Source organism: Trichosurus vulpecula, chromosome 6 (genome assembly GCF_011100635.1).
Source record: "Trichosurus vulpecula isolate mTriVul1 chromosome 6, mTriVul1.pri, whole genome shotgun sequence".
NCBI lineage: Eukaryota > Metazoa > Chordata > Mammalia > Diprotodontia > Phalangeridae > Trichosurus > Trichosurus vulpecula.
This window is the reverse complement of record NC_050578.1, coordinates 219515024-219530206: the sequence shown is the minus strand read 5'-3', so window position 1 is coordinate 219530206 and position 15183 is coordinate 219515024. Positions and strand designations below refer to the sequence as shown.

Here is a 15183-nt window from a genome sequence, read left to right as displayed (position 1 = left end):
CTAAGACACTAAGAACCTAACAGACTATTTTGGCCTCTACTTTCCCAGGGCAGGTGGAGGCTACTAAGTTTTAGAGACGTATGGCGGAGCAGAGTGAAGTTTGGGCAGAATCTGCTGGCCTGGGTGAAAAAAAAGTCAGAAGAGCTGAATACTGTCAGTTTCTCCTAAGCTCTTCTTCCCTTCTCCAGGGAGGGAGCTAGGAAGGTAGTAATTCTTAATAGCTGATTTTAAAAGCAGAATCATCTAATTTTGTGTTCCTTTTGCTGTGATTTTCTTTTTTGATTTGAGGTGTCCAGACCTGTGATCTAATGGAAGGAGCAGGGAGCTCCAGGTGTGGGGACTCCCTACAGTCTTAGAAAGCTGCTGGAGGTGAGAGGATGGAGATGCGAAGGGAACTATTTTCCATGGTCACACAGCTAGTATATGACAGAGGCAGTTCTTGAAATCAGGTTTTTCTGGCTGCTAGGCCTGCCACGATTCTACACCATGCACAGAGGCTGTCCTTGTAGGGTGTCAAAGAGCCGTTCTAGGTCCTCCGGAGAATCTGGGTGCTGGACCTTAAAAGTAAAAGCTCAGAGTGAAAGGAGTGTTGGGGGGAGGGGAGGGAAGTGAGCGCACTAACCTTCTCCCCTGAGCTGTGAATGGAAATACTCATTTTGCTGGCGGCAATACGCTGCGTTTGATTATGAACCACCATGCGCGTTCAGTGCCCAACCAGAACAACGGCTTTTCTCCCTCCGCTAGTGAATGTCAACCAGAGTCCCTCCACTCCGTGTTCTTTCTTTAGATTGTGATTTTATTTCTTTCTATCATAACCAGGATTTTTAACAAAAGCGAATGAAATTGGACATCCGCAGACCCGGCTGGGAGAGGCCGCTATAGTGATCCAACCCACCTGCTCTGCCACCGTAATCCTTTGAGTGTCAGTTCTCTGAGTCATCTATCTTACTGTGGGTCCAGGTTCTATGACCAGGAAGATAGAAATACAAAACCGACCGTTTGAGAGCACCACAAACGACACATCTGAGTCTCTCCTTAAGCACATCATCTTGTCGCTGGGGATGTAGCTCAGTGGTAGAGCGCATGCTTCGCATGTATGAGGCCCCGGGTTCGATCCCCGGCATCTCCAGGTTAGGTTATTGTGTTTTTTCGTAATTACCCCACATATTTCCTTGGAAATGCGCGGCCCTAGATCTTCCCTTCTCCAAGATAAATATTTCCAGTTTACTGAAAGTGACCCCACCAGATGCAGACATGCACCTGTCATTTCCAGTGTCCCTTAAGGTTCTTTCCTCAACCTGTTGTGCTGGGTATTTTCGGCCCTGAAACATAATCAACTCCCAGATGTTGAAATCAATGCTGATGCAGATCATGCATCGATTTCTAGAGTTGCTTGCAACACTGGGAGGCTAATTAACTTGCCCATACTCACTCATGTCAATGTTCTTCCTAAAATGAGGCAGCTACAACTGACATCATGAATAACTTTATGCTTCAGAGACATCGATCCCACTGCCAGTTCTCTAGCTCCTTTCTGCCTCTCAGGAAGCTCCTCAGACCTTTTTCTGCTCCTTATTTCAAGAGTCTGTCTTTGGCATGGTTCCCTTTACTTCTCCCTTGTCTACTGTATCCATAAAAGAAAGAAATAAGGAAGACATCCAACAGTTTCTGGGGAGTGATGGTAAGGTAAATAATGTTCTGTTTTTGGACAAGTTGAGTTTAAGGTTGCAAGGGCCTCCAAACAGAGGGGCCATGTGTACTATTGGATAATGATACAGATCTTTGGAGTCGTTATTAAGGCCTTATTTTAATATATAGTAGTTGTGTAACCATGGGTTAGTTACCAGGGCTCTAGATAACTCTCTAAGACCCACCCAACCTAAGTCCCGGACCTCCATACCACATCATCCAAAAACCAAGACCCAGTTCCTGGGGATAATCATTCACTGTCTTCTACTTTAGTGTCCAATCCAGGTGACTGGAGACTGGGTACAAACGAATCTCCTCAGCTCAGAATATCTACTGGATGCCTCTAGAAACCAGAGTCATACTTCAGCTACAATCCCATACTGCCATCCACTAGGGCCATTTCTCGATGCCACATACCTATAGCCTGGGATGAGGTTTATTCCTCCAACCCACAGTCCCAAATTCTCCTCTGCACTCCCCAGTACAAAACACTCCTCTCTGGTCACCAATTTCCTAGATGTGTTGTCTTGCTTAATGTAATAAAAGCTCTTTTAGAGCAGAGAACCTCTCTTTTAACTAAAAAACAAATCCAAATTTTACTATGGTATACTCCTAATAAACGCCCTTTTATTCATTTTATTCAATCACAATGAGATGGTGCTTGCCTCCATTGGAAGGGGGGGAGTTTGCTTATAAAGGAGTTCACTATAGCGAGGTCTAGTGTGGAGACTATGAATTATATTTCCAGCCAGAGCCTATAGAAAAGGGGAAACAAAGTGGAAAGAGTGGGGGGGGGAGGGGAGGGGGAAGGTAATATTCAGGGGAATAGTAAAATCTCTAAACACGTCCCTGAGTGGGCTTGAACCACTAACCTTTCGGTTAACAGCCGAACGCGCTAACCGATTGCGCCACAGAGACACCATGGTTCTGCAAGCTTGGTCAAATTGAGACTCGAGACAGAAAAAAAAAATTTAAGCATGACAAGAGTTTAGTAATCACAGATTATCTTTTCTTCCAGGGAACTTCAAAGAGGGAGTAAAGTGTCAATATGCATATAGAACAAAGTCAACCCAAGAGGATTTCAAAGTAGGAATCACAGCACACATCTTTCCTCCTGGGACTCCAATGCTCTAAGCTGCACCGACTCTTCTCACTTCGGTGTCCCAGGACAGCTGCCTAACTAAAAACCCCGAAACCTCCTGTAAGCCGCCAGGGAACTCTCTCAGTCGGGGACACCCCGAATCCTATATCCCTTCCAGAGGCCAGCCAATAAGGGCTAGGCATTGCAATGGGAAGCAAAGAGGAAGCCAGGCTGGCATTTTTCCCCTCCTAGTTTCGCGTTCTGGGAGGGGAAATTTGTCCTTTCCTTTTCGACTTCTTCTTTGAGCTTGAATTTATTCAAAATTATACAAATAAAATAAATAAAATTCAAAATCACAGATCTCGATCTACCCACGACAGTCTTGTCAGGGTGCCCAGAGGACCCATTCCCGCTTGACCTTGGGGACAAGGTACGTACTTTCCTCCCTAGACTTGGGTCTGCTGTAACTGCCAAGAAGAGAAGTTTCTGTAGCTTGACCATTAGTGCCCTCGACTGCTTATTAGCCAAAGGGACAGTGGCCCCTTTCCCCAGGCCCACCGAAGTTTTCCTTTCTCTTGGACTCTGCAAAGCGGATCCCTAATTACCAAAGTGTTTTACTAACCAGCTTTTCTTGTCCTCTGCCTCTTTGAGTTCTTCCCTACGTATTTACCCATCTTTCCACTCCAAAATGTCAATGGCCCTCACTCAGATCAATTTCCAGCCCTGACTTCTGGGCTCCAGACCCAGGAGGTCAAATTACCAAGAAGTCTCTTCCGGGAAGTCCTCACCACCTCCCCGGATTTAAGATCAAATTGGAGGCTTGTATCTTCGTCCCTCCCACACCCAAAAAGAACTCCTCAGTTCCTCTTTCCATCTGCGGGGTTCCACTCTTACGCAGAGAGAGTACAAAGAGAAAGCCGAGAAGGTAGACCTGGTCATTAAGGGGTCCAGGAGGAACCATGGACAGGGAGAAGTGCTAGGAAAGTGTGGTGAAGCAGAGAGAGGAGGGGATGGTGAACAGAGTTCAGAGTTGCTAAGAGCTGAAAGGAGATGAAAATGGAAGGCTATGGACACGGGAACGTTGTGGGAGACTTGGTAAATAGAAGTACCAGAAGGAAGACCTTTGAGTCTCCTCTCTCCATCATCTCTCACAGGTTGTGTAACTTCCTAAGAGATCTTCCCGTAGCCCGCCTGTCCTTGTTATGCTGCCAGGATAAAGTTTCCTTTTTAAATTCGAAGTTTTCTTGGTATCTTTGTTTTTACCTTCCTGTCTTTTCCGAAATATTCCTTTTGTCTCCTCCCTGGTGAGCCATCCCTTGTAACAGAGAATTTAAAAGGGGAAAAGCAGTGCAGCACTAACCAATCTTTCAACCTATTCAACCTAGACTCTCTCTCTCTCTCTCTCTCTCCCCCCGCCCCGTCCTCCCTCCTTCCCTCCCTCTTTCCCTCTCTCTCTCTCCCCTCCTTTCCTCTCCCCCCTCCACACACATGTGTATATATGTCCGTAGTCCATAGTGTCCCTAAAACTCCTGCAAAGAAGGGACTTCATTTTCTCGTCTCTTCTCAGTCAAGCTTGATCTTTCTAATTACACAGCGTTCTCCTTCGGATTTTTTCGTGCACTGGATAGAGTGCAGGCTCTGGAGTCAGGAAGTTGAATTCTAAGTTCTCCTTAGACCTAACTTACTATCTATGCGACCTTTGGCAAGTCACTTAACCCTGTTTACCTCAGTTTCTTCTTCTGTAAGATGAGCTAAAAAAGGAATTCGCTAAGTGTTTGCCAAAAAAAAAAAAAAAAAACTCAAATGGGGTCACGAAGAGTCGAACACAAAGTCGACAAAAGCAAAGTTTCTTTTGCTCAAATTTTGCGGGGGTTTTGTGTTTCCATTTTAAAAACTCAGAACTCAGGGGGAGGAAAGGCAATGGAAAATAGTGTTCTTGTTTCCATTTCGGCGATTACGCTAGATATTCCTTAATAGTACTTTCCGAATTTTCGAAGAATACCATCCTCACCTAACTTAATGACAGGACCAAGAAAACAAAGAGATAAATATTGAATTGAAGGGAAAGAATAAAAAAAAAATGCGAGTACAGGAGGGGATGTAGCTCAGTGGTAGAGCGCACGCTTTGCATGTGTGAGGCCCCGGGTTCGATCCCCGGCATCTCCATGCGGTCTTTTGATTTGTAAGTCAATTTGCCTTCTTGCACAATATACCAGAAGACTCCAACCTTTCCATCCCTTTGGCAAAGTCAGAATTACCAAGTAACTAGTTTAACTCGTTGAAGTCTGATCTCCAGAGAAAAAACGTTCCAGGGCACTCTCTAGAGCTTTGAATTTTAAGCATTAAGCATCACTGACGTTAAGTGAAAGTGTAAACAGAAGACTGTTTTCCACCCCCTAAATCCCAGTAATTATTTTGATAAGTGCAGCGTCGTTCCTCTGCCCAGATGTGAACCTAAAAGTTATCTCCTTGGCAGCCAAAAAAAAAGGCGTCTGAAGCGACGGAAAACAGCTTCTGCTTACTAGTGGAGAGGAGAGTGCAAGAGAATTGTGGCCAGAAAAAAAGGCAAAGTTGAGGGTGAAGGAAGCACAGCGAAGCTGCTCGAGCCTTCTTGGGGATGTATTCAGTTCCAAGACCCAATCAACAAGAAAGCCAGAAACACTCTAGAGGCAGGTAAGGGTTGGTAAAAAACCTTCCTCCCATCGCCCAGACTCGCGCTTTCATAATGTCACAGTTAGATCCAGGCGTAGAAGCTTAACTCTCCTAGAATAGACCAAGAGTCTCATTCTGTTTTCTCTCTTCCTCAGAGCGCCCCTCTCTTTCCAAGGCTGCTCCGTTCCTTTCCTCTCCGCTACCTTTAGGCCCCCCAGGACTGAATCTTTTCTCTTCTTTTCCTTCAGATAACTGTAGGTCTTGCTGCGCCCAGATCTCCTGAGCACGACTTACCTGTAGCTGAGCTTTTAAAGGCTCAGAGAGTTGATTGACATGCTCTTTCTTTGGAATGTTTCTTGTTGGAATAAATGCAAAATCCTAGCATGAAAAATTCATTTGCAAATCACATAAATGCCTCTGTCTTTCCAATTTAACATTTCCAAAAATTCAGACGACAGCTAAATAGAATGAATCGAATCCTTTCAGATTGAAAAAGTTATCATGTCCTAAAAAAACTCTTCCTAAGTATAAATGATCTGGGTTGCTTTTATCCTTCCATTAGCTTCTGGCACCACCTGGTGTCCTTTTTCTGCCTTGCTTTCCTTTCTCTGCGCACCACCTGCTCCTCTCATGCCGTTTTAAAATGTGCTACCCAGATATGAAAATAATACAAACTCATGGAATCTCCAAGTTGTCAGAGTTCCATAAGCTATCTAGTTCACCGCTGAACCAAAAGGAATCTCTAACTTATTTAACAAATGTTCATTCAATGGATGTTAAGGGAATTGATCTCAAAGGAAGCCCATTTCACCCACTAGACTTCTTTATAGCACTAATTGTTAGGAAGCTTTTTCAGAAATCAAGCTTTAATTTGCCTCTGGAAATTCTACCGGTGCTTCTATTTCTGTTGACTTTGGTAAAATTAAAACATGCCTAGCAGTCCTTCAGATACTTGAAGAACTCTCCTTTCTAGGCTAAATATCCTCATTTCCTTCAAGTGGTTCCCCTATATAGTAGACTTAAGGCCCTGCAACACCCTGGTGGCCTCCTTTGGAGACTCTGCAGTTTGTTCATATCCTTCTTAACTGTAGTTTTCATAAGTGAACACATTTCAACAGATATATTCTGACTGGGGCACAGTACACAAGCACTAAATATTTGCTTATTCCTGGAAGCAACATCTCTCTTAAGGCAATCCAATATCCCCTTAAGTATTTTGGTTCTTACACCACACTGTTGACTCATATTGGCCATATGGTCCACCAAAATTTGAGGAACTTTTTCAGGCACTCTACTGTCTAACCATAGATCTGTCATCTTTTGCTTGGGAACTGGATTTTTTTTGAACCTATGTATGAAAAGACATAAAGTATTGGGGGGTGGTTATAAAAAGTTGTGATAGAACCTGATGGTGTAGCACATTAAATGAAAGACCAGGAAATTATTCTTCACCTGACAGATAATGGAGTGCGAAAGTAGACCCCACAGTCTGTGGAGAGCCATGTGGAGAGCCAGCTATATCCTGTTTAGGCCTCTTAGGCCTCATTAAGGCAAGGCCATTTGAGGATAGGTCTATGCAAGGCAAAGCTGTCAAAGGATAAGAGGACATGCCAAGGAACTGTGCTCGCAGCTGCTCTCTGCGTGGAAAGAACAGAAATGTTTCAATATGGTTAGCATCAAGGGAACAAATGTTTCATACCCAGGAACAAGATGATGATAATATTACTGTGTTGATGCATTACAGCATTGTAGTTTTATGAGAAGTCCAAATGACTCAGCAATTAATCTGTATAAAAGGCTGTCAGTGTCCCCATTAAAGTCAGTCTATATGACTCACCTAGCCGTGTGTGTGTGTGTGTGTGTGTGTGTGTGTGTGTGTGTGTGTGTGTATGTTTGTGTGTTAATTACTTCATCCTACACTATACATCATTGCTGGCAACAGTCCTTTTTCTCTTTTGGACCTCTGATAAAGTTAAAATTTGGGGAGTTTGGAGATGGATGAACCTAGTTCAGTAAGCCTCAATAGTGATCTCTTTTGCATTGGTCTTACTGGGCCATCATCTTTAGAGGTCTTATGATCAGCATAAGGCCCATTCAGGGTAACATCCATCTTTTACTTCCCCACTAGTGACTGTCAGAGGTATAGGGTATGTTCAGGGAAGACCACACCACCCATATGTGGAACCATCAGTTACAGCAAATGGAGAAGTTTTGAATGCTGTGGATAAGTTCACCTACCTTGGTAATGTACTTTCCAGGGATGTACACGTTGATAATAAGGTTGACGCACACATTGCCAGAGCTATCTCAATGTTTGGGAGGCTTGGAAGGAAAGTATGGAAGAGAAGAGGTATTAGACTGACTACCAAACTGAATGTCTACAGAGCTGTGGTGCTGACTTCATTGTTGCATGCCTGTGAAACCTAGACATTCTACGAGCGCCATGCCAGGAAACTGAATTGCTTCCATTTGAATTCTCTTAGGAAGATTCTGAAGATCACCTGGCAGGATAAGGTACCAGACACTGAGATCTTTACTTGAACTAAACTGCCAAGCATTAAAACTCTGCTTCAGAGAGTGTAACTCTGATGAGCTGGCCATGTTCTTCGAATGCAAAATGTGTGCTTGCCAAAAAGACTATTTTATGGAGAACTGACACAGGGCAAGCGTTCACATGGTGGTCAGAAGAAGTGATACAAGGACATTCTCAAGGTTTCAAGAACTTTGGAATTGATTGTGTGACATGGGAGACATTGGCACAGGACCACCCAGTGTGGTGAGTCCACATCAGAGAAGATGCTGTGTTCTATGAGCAAAGCAGAATTGAAACACCTCAAAGAAACACAGAATGCAGAAGTTTGATCCCAAATGTTCACAAGAATTATTTGTGCCCAGCCTATGGTAGAGCATTCTGAACTCGTATTGGCCTGATCAGCCACAGTCAGACACATAGAATCTTGACTCAAGCATAATAGTGTCATTTTGGTCCTCTTCGAGAATGAAGGACAACAACCAACCAGTGACTGTCAAGTTTCCTGCTGGAATATCTGAAGAGGGAGCAGGGTAATTTAAATACTTGAGATAGGGCAACTAAATTTGAATCATGGCTCTTACACTTTGTCTTTGTGTAAGCTGGTACCAATCATTGAAGGTCTCTGGAACTCATTTTCCTCATCTATTAAAATGAAGATAAAGGGAATGGTTGGGATAGATGGGCTCCCTGGCTCCTATAAACTCTATCTCAATCATGTCACATATCTTGATCAGGTCATACTTCCTCCTTTATTAATAAGGCCATTTTAGTGATTGTCGTTGAAAGGAAATGCCTTGGGAACAGATTGCTTTGCAAAATACCCTCTGCCTCTTCCAGTGATCCAGTAGTTGCCTGGGAAGGAGTCCAGCAAGTAAGGCCCTTACTCTTTCAATCTCTATATTCGACTACATTCACCCACTTTCCTTAAAGTTGAATCCCAGCCAAGCCTTTCTTTAAATGATAAGTAGCATCTATCTAAAACCAAGAACATGTATTATCCATAAGGAGAAACTTGAAGCATTTCCAATAAGATCAGGGGTGAAACAAGGATGTCCATTATCACCACGCTTATTCCATATTGTACTAGGGATGAGCAATGAGAGAAGAAAAAGAAATTGAAGGAATAAAAATAGGTAATGAAGAAATAAAACTATCACTCTTTGCAGATGATATGAGGGTAGTCTTCGAGAACCCTAAAGAATCAACCAAAAACTAGTTAAAACAACTTAATAAAGTTGCGGAATATAAAATAAACCTACACACCTCATCAGCATTTCTATATACCACCAACAAAATCCAGCAGAAAGAGACAAAAAGAGAAATTCCATTTAAAATAACTGCAGACAATATAAAATACAGGGAGTATGCCTGCCAAAAGAAACCCAGGCATATATAAACAAAATTACAAAATACTTTCCATAGAAATAAAGACAGATCTAAACAACTGGAGACATATTTATTGCACATGGGTAGACTGAGCCAATATAATAAAAAATGACAATTCTACCTATATTACTTTACTTATTCAGTGTCACACCAATCAAACTATCAAAGAATTATTTTATAGAACTTGAAAAAATAACAAAATTAGCCTGGAAGAACAAAAGTTCAAGAATATCAAGGGAATATATTCAAAATATGTGAAGGAAGATGGCTTAGCAACACCAGATTTCAAACTATATTACAAATTGAAATCATCACAACAATCTGGTGCTGACTAAGAAATAGAATAGTGGATCAGTGGAATAAATTAGGTACACAATAGCAGTAGTAAATGGCCATAGTAATCTAGTATCTGATAAATCCAACAATCCAAGTTTTGGGGACAAGAACTCACTATTTGACAAAAATTACTGGGAAAACTGGAGAGCATTTTGGCAGAAACTAGATATAGACTATCATTTCAGACCATCTATTGAAATAAGGTCAAGATGGGCACATGATTTAGACACAAAGGGTGATATTATAAACAAATTAGGGGAGCATGGAAAAATGTACCTGTTAGATGTATGAATAGAGAAAGAGTTTTTGACCAACAAGAGACAGAGGGGATCATGGGAAGTATGATGGATAATTTTTATTACATGAAATTAAAAAGCTTCTGTGCAAACAAAACTAATGCAGTCAAAATTAGAAGGAAAAGAGGAAATTGGGGGAAATTTTATAGCAAGTTTCTTACAAAGGCTTCATTCCTCAAATACGTAAGGAAGTGAGCCAAATTTATGTATAAAAAAGAGTACTTTCTCAGTTGCTAAATAATCAAAGGATAGGAAAAGGCAGTTTTAGAAGAAGAAATCGATGCTATCAATACTCCCATAAAACAATGCTGAGATAGCACCTTACATCTATCAGATTGCCTAACATGACAGAAAAGGAAAATGACGAATGATGCAGGAGATATGGAAAAATTGGGACACTAATAAACTGCTGTTGGAGTTGTGAACTAGTCCAACCATTCAGAGCTATGTCTGATGATGCCATAAAACTGTGCATACATACCCTTTTACCCAGCAATACCGCTAGTAGGTCTATATCCCAAAGAGATCAAAGAAAAGGGAAAAGGACCTATTTGTACAAAAATATTTATAGGAGCTCTTTTTGTGGTGGCAAAGAAATGGAAACCAAGGGGATGCCCATCAGCTGAGGAACAGCTGAACAAGTTGTGGTACATGATTGTGATGGACTACTATTGTACTATAAGAGATGACAAGCAGGATGGTTTCAGAAAAACCTAGAAAGACTTGTATGAATTCATGAAAAGTCAAGTGAGCAGAATGGGGATCGCATAGTACAGAGTAACCAATATTGTAATTACAATTAATTTGAAAGACTTAGACACTCTGATAGACAATGAAAGATAACTCCAAAGTACCCATGATGAAACATGTTATGTCTCTCCAGAGAAAGAGCTGATGTACTCTGAATGCAGACTGAAGAATGCTTTTTAAAACTTTCTTTATTTTTCTTGTTTTTTTTTCTGTTTTTTTTTTTTTTGCAACATGGCTAATTTGGAAATATGTTTTGCATGACTTCACATGCATAATTGACATCAAATTACTTGTTTTCTCAAGGAGCTAAGGAGCAACAGGAGGGAGGGAAAGAATTTGGAACTCAAAACAAATTTAAATGATTTAAAATTCTTTTACATGTAATTGAGAAATATTTAATGAAATAAATAAAAACAAATATTTAAAAGAAAATTGAATCCCTCCTTTCATTATATTGTTGACTGTCAGAACCTACCATGCTCATTTTGGGCTCAGTTCTTTCCTGTCTTTAAAACATTAATTTTCATGTAAGGGAGGACCCCAGGAATTTAGTGAGTTTGGCCATCCAGAAGCCTACTAGGATTGCAGTAGGGTTTGAAGGATTAGCTCAGATGGTATAGAGAGTGCTCTCCTAGTATGTAAAGATCCTCCAGGTTTTTCTTTTCTGGAGTTGCCAGATTTTTACTTGCCAGTTAACCCAAGGGTGGATGGAATACAAGGTTCCCCTTTCCCCCTCCTACATTCCTGTAGTCATGCTGGTCACCAAGAGAATAAGGTTAATCCAGATGTTGATAGAGTAGATAGAGACTAGAGCAGCTTCACAGCCAGGCTTTAGGAAGATCCCTGAGATACTCATCAGTCCAGGTTCTAGGCTCTTATGTCACTGCCAAATCTTGAGACCCTGTCATCCTGCCTGAAGGTTGAAGAAGAAATAATCCTATAACATCAACATGGGAAAGTCCCTGGCTGGATGTCAGCTTCTGCAGTTTGTGTTTAGACATTTTATTGTGGTGATAATGATGCATTCACTCTGTGCCTTTATTCAGACTCTTCCTTATGCCTTCCATTCTCATCTTCTCATCTTCATTTGCTGAATCCTCATCAGTCCAGTAGAAGCACCCTGTCCCAAGGAGTCTTGCCTGATGATCCCTGGCAATGTCCTCCCCCAAGAATTTTGCTTCAAATTTTCCTTTGTAGCTCCAGTGAATTTTCTATAGAATATTGTGTGCTGGCTTTATTCATGTTGGCATTATCGCCTGCTAAGTGAGAAGCAGCTCCATGAGGCTGCAGATGCCATTTTACCTAAAAAAGATATGAAAAAAGACACAAGCAGACATGCTGTTTAATGGTTGGAGCACAACCACAGTTTCTCCTTCATGGATTTTGTGAAGGACCTGAGCAAGTGTTATAGGCACCTGAGCCTTCATTACTCCTGTGGCCTACTGAGAATTTACTTCCCATCTCTCAAAAGATTGCTGCATCCTCTTGCCAGAAGTGCACAATTCCATGTCCTCTGGCTGAAGAGAACATATAGGTGATATTACCACATACAGCACAGAGAATGAAACCCATCTGGAACACTCAAAACCTCTGCTCTGGGCATTCTTGCAATTTGAGGAACAATAAAAGTTTCTAAAGTTCCATTTAAGTCTGCCATCTAATGGGGAATCTAAAAAATGGCTCACCTTTACAGTAAATGATAAATGTGTCCAGCTAATGGTCAGTCCTTCCCCACTCCACTCACTATGGTTAGGCTTTATTTCTTGTCTCCAGCCTAGTATGACTGTTGCTCATGGAGCACAGTCTTCTGCTCATGGACTTCAATGCTTTAATGTATCCATGACCTCATCAATGTAGATGGATTCTTAACCACAGAAAATGAAAACCCCTCCTTAGCCAGTTTTTCTTGCCCAAACTCTGCCACCAGCAGAGTATTTCACCAACATTGTAGAAGGATTCCTCTAGCTCTCTGGGCATTTATGGGGATACCAGCACAGAACTTTGGCCTGTTTCCTGTTATACCCCTATCCTGATCCACAATGGGTACCCCTTTTCCTATTCAGCACTTTCTAGCTGATATGACTGGGGCCAGGGAGGGGGGGTGCCAAGTCACCTTCTTAGGACTTAAAAAAAACAACAGGAACCTAGATAGCTGTTTTCCAAGGGAGTACCTTTTAGAACTTCTAGAATATCGATATCAGTGAGAAGGCTGGGTTAATATTAGGGGGTGAAGGAATATCAGGGGGTGAAGGTAGACATGCTGTTTAATGGTTGGAGTACAGCCACAGTTTCTCCATCATGGATTTTGTCATGGATCTGTGCTTTTTCAATGTGGTACCACAAAAGTGGTAACCTTAATTTAGGAAGGAAAAGAGACAAGGGTCTTTTTTTGAAGTTTCATTAATATCTTTTAAAAAATCATTCATATCCTGAAGTATCCTCTTGCCAATAGCCCTTCCTTTGTAAGAAAAAAAAAGTTAAAGAAAACCAACCTGTTTATTTGCTACAAGATTTTAAAGAGGAAGACAGTTTGTTTTTTTCCAGTCTTATGGTTCTATTGCCCTGGGCTGGGGTGGGGAGCTTTTGGCCTCCAGGCTACATGTGGTCCTCTAGGTCTCCAAGTGTGGCCCTTTGACTAAATCGAAACTTCACAGAACAAATCTTCTTAATAAAAGGATTTGTTCTGTAAAACTTGGACTCAGTCAAAAGGCAGAACCCAAGGACCTAGAAGGCCACAGGTTTTCCACCCCTGCCCTAGGCTCTACCTTAGGCATTAACTTTCACACTTTGACTATTATATTAAAAATGCTTAGTTATATTTTGTTCAAATAACATCAATATATTGTTATAAGGTGAAACAGCACATACAAAAAGCTTATAGTTTCAGGGACATCCAGACTGAAGACTGATGGACTGGGATTGACTCTATTATGTTAAGTGAATTTTCTTGAATCCTTTGCTTAACCTGAAAACTCCTTTTTCCTGGTATGTTCTAATACTATCCCATACCACATTCTAAGGTCTGGTCCAACCTATATTCCCAAAGGACACTTCCAGTCTCTTCTTGAAAATCTTCAATTTGATAAGGAACCTCTAGTTCCCTTAGAAGCCCAATTCATTTTTTAAAAGATTACATTTTTAAAGTATCAATATCTTTGTTTTTAAATTATCTTCACATTCAAATATATCCTTTCTGCCAACCTTAATGAGCCAGTCAGGAAACAGTAAGATTTAGGACCAACTACTTATTCTACAATTCAGTGGAAGGCCAGCTGTTGAAATTTCCAACACTTGTTATTTTCTTTTTCTTCTACTTAAGTCTCTGTATTTTTTTCCTATGGATTGTAGCTGTAAAAGCTGAGATTGGCTGCCTCTCTGAAAGGGAAAAAGGTTAAGAGGAAAAGAGACTGGTCCTCCAGAGCCTCCCCACACTCGATTCAGTTGTCACAAACCCCAGATACCGACATTCAAGACCTTCTCCAATCTGGCTCAAATCTACGTTGCCAACCTTATCTCATCCTATGTCTTTTCAACTACTGACCACATTGAGCTAACACTCTCCCTCTATCATGCACAGTTCTCAACAGTCTTTGTACCTTTCCTTGCTCACACTGTGGCCCAGGTTCACCCTGTTGAAATTTCTTTCTTCATTCTAGGTCATCTTCTCCAGGAGGCCTTTGGGAGCATTGAAGAGAACAAGGTCTGTATTTTGCCTTTTGTTCTAATCCCAGCGCTTGGCCCAACACCTGGCACTTAATAAATACTAGATGATTACTTAAATGGGGTCCCCTCCAGCTCTAATCCTTCCTCAAAGGAATATGACTTTTTCCTGTTGTCTTAGGAAATCGGTAAGAAACAAAAATTTAAAAGTAAAACAAAAAGGCCCCGCTGGGATTCGAACCCAGGATCTCCTGTTTACTAGACAGGCGCTTTAACCAACTAAGCCACGGAGCCAAGACTCTACCTTTCCTTCCATTCAAGCAAGAAAGAAAAAAAGGAGGAAGAAAACCCGCCCACATGGCTGACACTTTCTTTTTCTTCACTCGCCAACCCCAGACACACAAAAAGGTTACCTGGCCACTTCTTGTTTTCCCCTTCCCACTACGCCTCACCACAACTTCCCCATTCCTTCCCTAGTCCTCCTCAGGAATGCAGACTCTCACTCACAAACGCGCCAGCCGCACCTTCCCGCTCCTTCGGCAGCCCGCCCACCAACCTCCCCTCGCCCCTTTCCTCCGCTGCTCCTCTCCTCCCTGACTCGCCCTACCAAGGAATCCTCTGCTCATTGGATCTAGCCACTACCTCACCACCAGCATCCACTATGGTATTCGGGGAGAGCCGTCAGCTAGCCTCGGCTTGGAAACACGCAAGAGCGCCAAATTCAATACACTTCAATGAGCACCAAGCACTGACGCGGTGCCTACTTCGCCCCGCCGGACCCTCTCTACGCTGTGCCAGGA

General features: G+C 42.0%; 4 non-coding genes across 4 annotated transcripts; 2 read left to right on the top strand and 2 right to left on the bottom strand.

Annotated features, from left to right (window-relative positions):
* The first annotated feature begins 1057 nt into the window (after positions 1-1057).
* On the top strand, positions 1058-1129 carry TRNAA-CGC. Its single transcript has one exon. It is a non-coding gene; the product is annotated as a tRNA-Ala (tRNA).
* A 1404-nt stretch (positions 1130-2533) lies between these two features.
* Positions 2534-2607, bottom strand: TRNAN-GUU. The gene has a single exon. It is a non-coding gene; the product is annotated as a tRNA-Asn (tRNA).
* A 2257-nt stretch (positions 2608-4864) lies between these two features.
* On the top strand, positions 4865-4936 carry TRNAA-UGC. The gene has a single exon. It is a non-coding gene; the product is annotated as a tRNA-Ala (tRNA).
* Positions 4937-14603: 9667 nt separating this feature from the next.
* TRNAT-AGU lies at positions 14604-14677 on the bottom strand. The gene has a single exon. It is a non-coding gene; the product is annotated as a tRNA-Thr (tRNA).
* Between the last annotated feature and the right edge of the window lie 506 nt (positions 14678-15183).